This window comes from Schistocerca piceifrons, chromosome 1 (assembly GCF_021461385.2).
Source record: "Schistocerca piceifrons isolate TAMUIC-IGC-003096 chromosome 1, iqSchPice1.1, whole genome shotgun sequence".
NCBI lineage: Eukaryota > Metazoa > Arthropoda > Insecta > Orthoptera > Acrididae > Schistocerca > Schistocerca piceifrons.
Genome location: NC_060138.1, coordinates 398,828,952 through 398,836,378, shown reverse-complemented (window position 1 = coordinate 398,836,378; position 7,427 = coordinate 398,828,952).

The window sequence follows — 7,427 nt, the reverse complement described above, 5'->3', positions numbered from 1 at the left end:
TTGATTTAAATGTAATATTACAAGCAATAGCTGCCAGTAATGCAAAAATGTCAGCCAGTAATGCTAGAATGGCAGCTGAGTTAAAATCTGATATAATTGCGGTAAATAACAGGATTGTGGCCAGCCAAACCAATTTTAATAAACGTTTTGAGGCAATGGACAATAAATTAGAATCCAATAAAGCTGAATTAGAAACTTCCTTCAAGACTGGCTGCAATAAGTAGAAAGAGGATCTGGACAGTTTAAATTATAAAATTGATTACAAATATGAGGATATTAAGAAAAAGGTTGCTCAACAGTTATCTGAGATGTATAAAACAGTAAAATCCGAAGTTGCTGAGGTTCGCAAAGACTTCCAAATGGAAGATGCGAAGCTGGAGCACAAGTTAACAGAAAACATCGAGGCGAAATCTGAACTGTGCTCAGATAGGTTTAAAGATGTTAATATAAAAGTAAACATATGTCAAGCAGAAGTAGACGCAATCAAAACTGATGCTACTCAAATTGTGCAAAGAGTAGATAATGTTGAAATGAGAGTAGAAAATATTAGTACTAACATTGCTAACATTGAGAGTAAAGCAGCTTCAGTAACTTCTGGTAATGGTAGTAAGCAACAAGTTGTAGCTGCAAACGCCGCTTTTATCGGGTGTCTTCAGTTCTTGCGGTTCGATCCAGATAAAAATATCCACCCGCTAGATTTCTGGAACGATTTTGAAGATGTGATTCCACCATCTTGCTCTGAACGAGAGAAAATCTCATTTATTAGAAGCCATTTAGCGGGTGACGCCATGCGTTGGTCAGCTGATGTTATGTTGAAGTGTAAAACATTAGCGGAATTTAAAACAGCTTTCATTAATGAGTATTGGTCTAGCAATAAGCAAAATGAAGTGTTGAGAGAATTTTGGAGTGGAAAACGCTTCAATGCAGGCAAGGAATCTATTAAAGAGTTTGCCAGGTCATGGATCTCACGTTTGTCACATTTGGCTGAAAAGCTAAAACCTGAAATGATAATACTAGGTCTTGAAGCCAAATTGCTGTGGTATTGGCAAACTAGAATTATATCTGCCCCTAGATAAAATCTGGATCGTTTCATTGAATATTTGGAACGTGTAGAGCGTGTGGCTGCCAATGAGGAGCAAGCACGTAATAACAGAAATGCTAATAACACTAGTAGTAATTTTAAGAACGAGCAGAATGGCAATGTAAACATCAGAACAGTAGGTGTTCGCCATCCTAAGAAAGGTAGGAATTGGAGAAATAATTACCAGAACCAACAATGGCATCCAAATGATAGTAATTTTGTTCCTAACAAAAATGTGCAAGTAAACAACAGTGTTGAAAGCAATGCTGTGCCAGTTAACTATAGTGCAAATAAAGGTAACAGTAGTAGGCAGAGGCTGGAAAACTAGTTCCCGTCTATGAGGATACTGGCGCTCACCAGGCGGTTGCTTTTCCTAAGCCAGTAATTACAGTAATTAGTATGACATATCAGAATACTCAAACTGAGGATTCGGATGATGGGTCGGTAGCATCCAATGATACTGCAGAAATATTAAACCACTCACAGTATTTGATAGATACCGTGTTAGAGACGCTTTCTAAGTGGGAAGAGAAAGAGAAGGCGCAGCAGTGTAACGGTAGGGAAGAGCTACAAAATACTGAATTGTCAGGTGAAGAAGCAGAAGAAATTCATGCTTATATTAACGATGAGGATGATGTGCTCTTATCTAAAGTGCCTGCGCAGGATGTTGATACTGTATTAATAGATTTAGGACAGGAGGTAAGTGAGAATGTAGGGGATAGCCTATTGTGGGTCGATGAACCCAGTAGCTGTGACCAGTTGTCACTTGAGAAGGAACCCGACGATAATAGTGAAAGTGGTTTAGCTGTAACTAGTGTTATGCCCTGTCTGGAGGCGCAGAATCGCTCAGACTACAGTAATTTGGGTCATGTTCAGCAAACTAAATGTAATGAAGTCGTGCGGTGTTTCGATTTGAAATTAATAGACCGACTGGAAAAGGCACCTGAAAATGTAGGTCAGGAAACGCCTACACACTTTGACCTATATGTAAAGAAGACAGATGTCGATCACTTTAGTTGGAGACAAATCCAAAAGGAACTATGGATGAGTTTGACGAACCACCTGTACAACCTAGAAGAAGCCACCCTATAATAATAGTGAATATGTTGGGTATCAATGTACGTTGTCTCTTAGACAGTGGAAGTGAGGTGAGTGCGATATCTCAGTCCTTCTTTGATGCATTACCTGGTAAAGACAAGCTTACCGTAATGAGGGTATCAGGACTAAGAATAATTGGTGCTACTGGCAAGGTGTCAAAAACGATAAAGCAAGAAGCTTTACTGCCCTTTGATATTAACGGTAATTTAATTGATCATCCATGCTGAATTGTAAACGACCTCAGTATTGAGGTTTTAATTGGCATAGATTTCTTGTCGAAATATCAGAGTGTTGTTGACTTTGAAAGAAGCCAGTTAAAATTGGTCTTGCCGATAACCGGAGTAATTACGGTACCTTTTATTGATAAACATGTAGCAACTAATGATGAAACTTGGGAGCTGCCTGTACGAGTTCTGAAAAATAGGAGATATTGGGGCGAAGGTGTTAATCTTAGTAAAAGTAAGCTAAACACAGAAGAAGAAGAAGCAATTATTTTGGACAAAATAGAAGCTAAATTGCAGGAAATCGATAAAATTTCAGCTAATCAGAAGGAAGAACTGAGACAGGTTTTAAAAAGGCATCATAAGGTATTTTCAAATCGACCTGGCGTGGTCAATGGTTATGAATGTCAATTAAAGGTGAAACCTGGCCAAGTGTTTTTCAGGAAGCCATATCAAATACATGTAGCTAGGAAGGAGGTGGTTCGAAAGGAGATACAGAGAATGCTAGAGTGGGGTGTGATTGAAAAAGCGGTCAGTGAGTACAATAATCCTCTTGTTGTTGTACCAAAAAGAGACGGGAGTGTCAGATTGGTCTTGGACGCTCGTTGGTTGAATGAAATAGTGGTTAGGGAATGTGATAAACCGCAGAACATGGACAAGTTATTGCAAAAATTCCGCGGAGTAAAATTCTTAACCTCGATGGACATCACGTGTGGATATTGGAATTTGCCACTGGTGGAAAGTTCAAGGAAGTACACAGCGTTCTTGTACGGAGGAGTTTGTTACCAATACCGTGTGGTACCTTTCGAACTTAATATCTCTGTTTGTGCCTTCGTACGTGTGATGTGCCATGTTTTAGGATCAGCCTTAAGTAATAAAATAACAGTCTACGTAGATCAGTCTACGTAGATGATCTGTTAATAGCAACTCCTACCTGGGAAGAACACATAGTTTTATTAGAGGAAGTGTTAGAGGCTATTGAGAGAGGTGGCATGAAACTAAAGATTGAAAAGACAGAGTGTGTTAAAGAGGAAATAGGTTTCTTGGGATATATGATAAGTGGAAAAGGTATTCTGCCTGACCTAGGCAAGCTAGCAGTCATTCAAAAAGTTGAGGCTCCCAGAAACAAGAAGCAGTTGAGATGGATGTTCGGTCTTTTCGGCTTCTATAGGCGTTTTGTTAGTGATCAGGCTTTTAATGCACCCTGTCTTCACTTCCTACTGAAAAAGAATACCCCTTGGGTTTGGACAGCAGAATGCCAACAGGCGTTCGAGGTGCTTAAACAATCTTTAATTAATAGTCCTATTTTACATCATCCTGATTTTGAAAAACCATTCTGTATGTCTGTTGATGCTAGTAGCTATGGTATAGCTGTGGAGATATTCCAAGTAGAAATAGAGAACGAACAAGAAGTGCACAAGACTATAGCTTTCGCAAGTCGATCTTTACAGGCAGCAGAGAGAAATTATGGCATCTCAGAACTAGAAGCATTGGAAATTGTATTTGGGGTACAGAAATTTGAGCAGTATCTATTAGGTCACAAGATAATTGTTTACAGTAACCATAATGCGTTGACCTTTTTAAAGACCTGCAAGTTGAGGAATGCTCGTTTGGTAAGATGGTCATTGTATCTCCAGCAGTTTGATCTTGAGGTTACATATATTCAAGAAAAAGACAATCTGGTAGCTGATGGGTTATCTAGAAGTGCGGAGCTATGTGATGACGCGGGAATTATAGCAACTGACCCAAGTGAAGTACGAATTTTTGCATTGCACGAAGTAAAGGAAGAAAGTGCATTAAAGAGGGTGACTAAGAACTTGAGACGTGAGCAGAATGCAGATGACCAGCTGAAATTAGTGAAGAGCTATTTAGGAAATGCGAACTATCCTAAGGTTTCGCAATACTATTGTCTGCATAAAGGTATTATGTTTAGAAGGAAAAATGTAGGAGTTTCAGAGTGGAAGCTGTGCTTTCCCTCACAACATGTAGACTTACTAATCGACTATGTACACCTGAGGTATGGGCACTACGGTGCAAGGAAGTGCATTGTCAAATTAAAAGAGAAGGTTGTGTTTGACAACATGTACCGCCATGTTGCCAAGCGTCTAGCATCTTGTGTAGTGTGCCAGAAAGTCCGTGCTGCTAACACCAGAATACAAGGGGATATGCATTCAGTAGAGCCAACTGAAACCCTAGAATTACTGGCTTGTGATTTGTTTGGCCCTCTTCCTGCTTCGAGAGGTGGGTGCACCCATGTTTTTGTTGTTGTGGATGGATTTAGTAAATATGTTAAGCTATACCCAATTAAAAGAGCAAATGCAAAACAGTTGGTAGAAAAGCTAGAAAAAGATTTCTTCGTGAACGTTGGCGTTCCGAAGAATTTGCTGTCAGACAATCGGCCTCAATTTACTTCTGATAGATTTTAAGAATGTCTGGATAAGGCCGGAGTGAAACATCTGAAAATATCTGCATATTTCCCCCAAGCAAATATGAGTGAACGTATTATGAGAGAATTGAATAGGCTTTGCAGGACTTATTGTGCTCGGAAACACTCAAGTTGGGCAGAGCACATGAAGTATTTTGAGAATGTAATTAACAACTTAAGGCGTGATGCAACTGGTTTTGCGCCTTGCGAATTGATGTTTGGCCAAGAACCACACAATGTAATTGCAGATATGGTAGAATTCCCTATTCTAACGCAAATATCCACAGACGAAAAGAAGTTAAGGGCTAGGGCAAATATTAGGAAAAGAACATTAGAAAGAAAGAAGCGTCATGACGCAAAAGCTGTACCCATCAGTTTTGAAATAGGTCAGTTAGTCCTTGTCAAAACCAAGGCAGAATCAAAGAAAATAAATGCAGAAACAAAGAAATTCATGTTCGTATACCAAGGACCATTCAGGATCATAGGAAAACCACATGCCAATGCATATAGGCTAGAGTACCCTAAGACTAAAAAGCTATTCGGTATCAGGAACGTGATCGACCTAAAGAAGTTCATAGGTAGTGAATGAATTCTGTAGGGAGGAGGTTGCTCTGTAACCTCTACACAGTGTGGCCGCTGTGCAGTCCCAGCTGGGTGAGATCTTCTTTCCCATTTCAGGTCTCACTCTATCTTCATCTTTCCTATCCACCAAAATTTCGGCTCTTACTCTCAAATACTAAAATCTTCCGGTATGACTATCAAGCCAGCATTAAGCTAATGAATTCTGTAGGGAGGAGGTTGTTCTGTAACCTCTGCACAGTGTGGCAGCTGTGCAGTCCCAGCTGGGTGAGATCTTCTTTCCCATTTCAGGTCTCACTCTATCTTCATCTTTCCTATCCACCAAAATTTCGGCTCTTACTCTCAAATACTAAAATCTTCCGGTATGACTATCAAGCCAGCATTAAGCTAATGAATTCTGTAGGGAGGAGGTTGTTCTGTAACCTCTGTACAGTGTGGCAGCTGTGCAGTCCCAGCTGGGTGAGATCTTCTTTCCCATTTCAAGTCTCACTCTATCTTCATCTTTCCTCCTTCTTTGCAATACAAAAATTTTCCGTCATGGCTATCAAGCCATCAGTTCTGTAACCATTCTATCCACCGATTAGTGAAGAAAATACCTAATGTGACAAAGCTAACAGTGACATAATCAACAGAGAAGTATCACGTAATTAAGATACAAAGATATTTGAGTAACAAGTATGTATAGAACCCTTGTAATATTATAAGTACAAAGTTGTTGTTTTATTGGAAATGGTCCACCAACAGTAATTTAAAAAGATATACAAATTCGTGTACAAGCAGGATCTGAAGTGGCAGTGAAACCTATTGTATGCCGTAGAGCTAACTAATTAATAGTAAAAGAGATTGCTTAGTGTTATGAAAAATATGCAGATAAGTTGTAAGAATGAACTCACCTTGTGTAGCAAGGAATGGCAGTGTAATAGAATTGAACAGTGTTTGTGGTTGAGACGTGAAGGACACGTCCTTGAAATATTTATAAGGTTGGAGCTGGCCGTTATTTGGTGTAGTGTGTGACAGGACACACCTACACGTATTGAGATTATGAGTTGGAGTCGTGAATGCGACCATAGGTACCCTTATGTTAGATGAGACAGAGCAGCTCATGGTGTCCTATAGGTTTAAGGAATTTAGCATTACGCTCGGCCACAATTAGTTAATGCACTTAAGTGGTAGGTCGAGAGAGACTACCTGTGGTTTCAGCATCCGATCGAGTGGAAATGGATTGCCACGTGAGCAAACTGATCAGCTGCAATACACTATAGATATGAAATAAATGTGCTATCCTATGCTTTAAATTTTAATGGAGTGGGTATTACTTAAGTTCATACACTAGCAAAGTAAGTAAGTACATACGAGTAATTGCAGATGTGGAACTGACACAGCATCAGAAGACCAATAAGTGGATTTGGTAGTCAACTAAACGTAGTGTGTTTTGAACACTCAGAACTGTACTATTACCACGAGTTACTCACATGTACAAAAAAGCTGAGAAGACAACTACTAATCAGATATACTCATACTATCTCTAAAATAAGGTAATCGAAGATGAGTCAGCTAAGTAAATAAATTACAAATGTATCAAGAATGTACCGAGCATTGGTTCAGTGTTCTGGCCCAGAAATAATAAATTGAGATTAAATAGGATTCATGATTGTATGCCTTGAGCATAAATTTTCTCTAGTATGTGACTAACGGCGTTTTGAGCCATTTGTTTACCGATTTTATGACACTTAAGTAACCGCGAGAGTAAAATTGAAAAAGTTCTGTTAACTTTGTTCCAGTTACATATTGAAAGATAAAATGTATATATCCCCATTTCATTGTGACCCGCCCTTAGATATTAAGTGAACAGAGCCTGAGGCACTCTTTTTGTTTGTTCTACAGGACAAACCAGATAATGACAGCCTGGTAGCTGCGAGAAAGCATGGAGTGACTTGGACACAACTCACAGTGACCCCTCCCCTTTCCCCATGTAATTTAGAGTGAACGTGAAGGACGCACACCATAGCAACTTCCCCTCCTC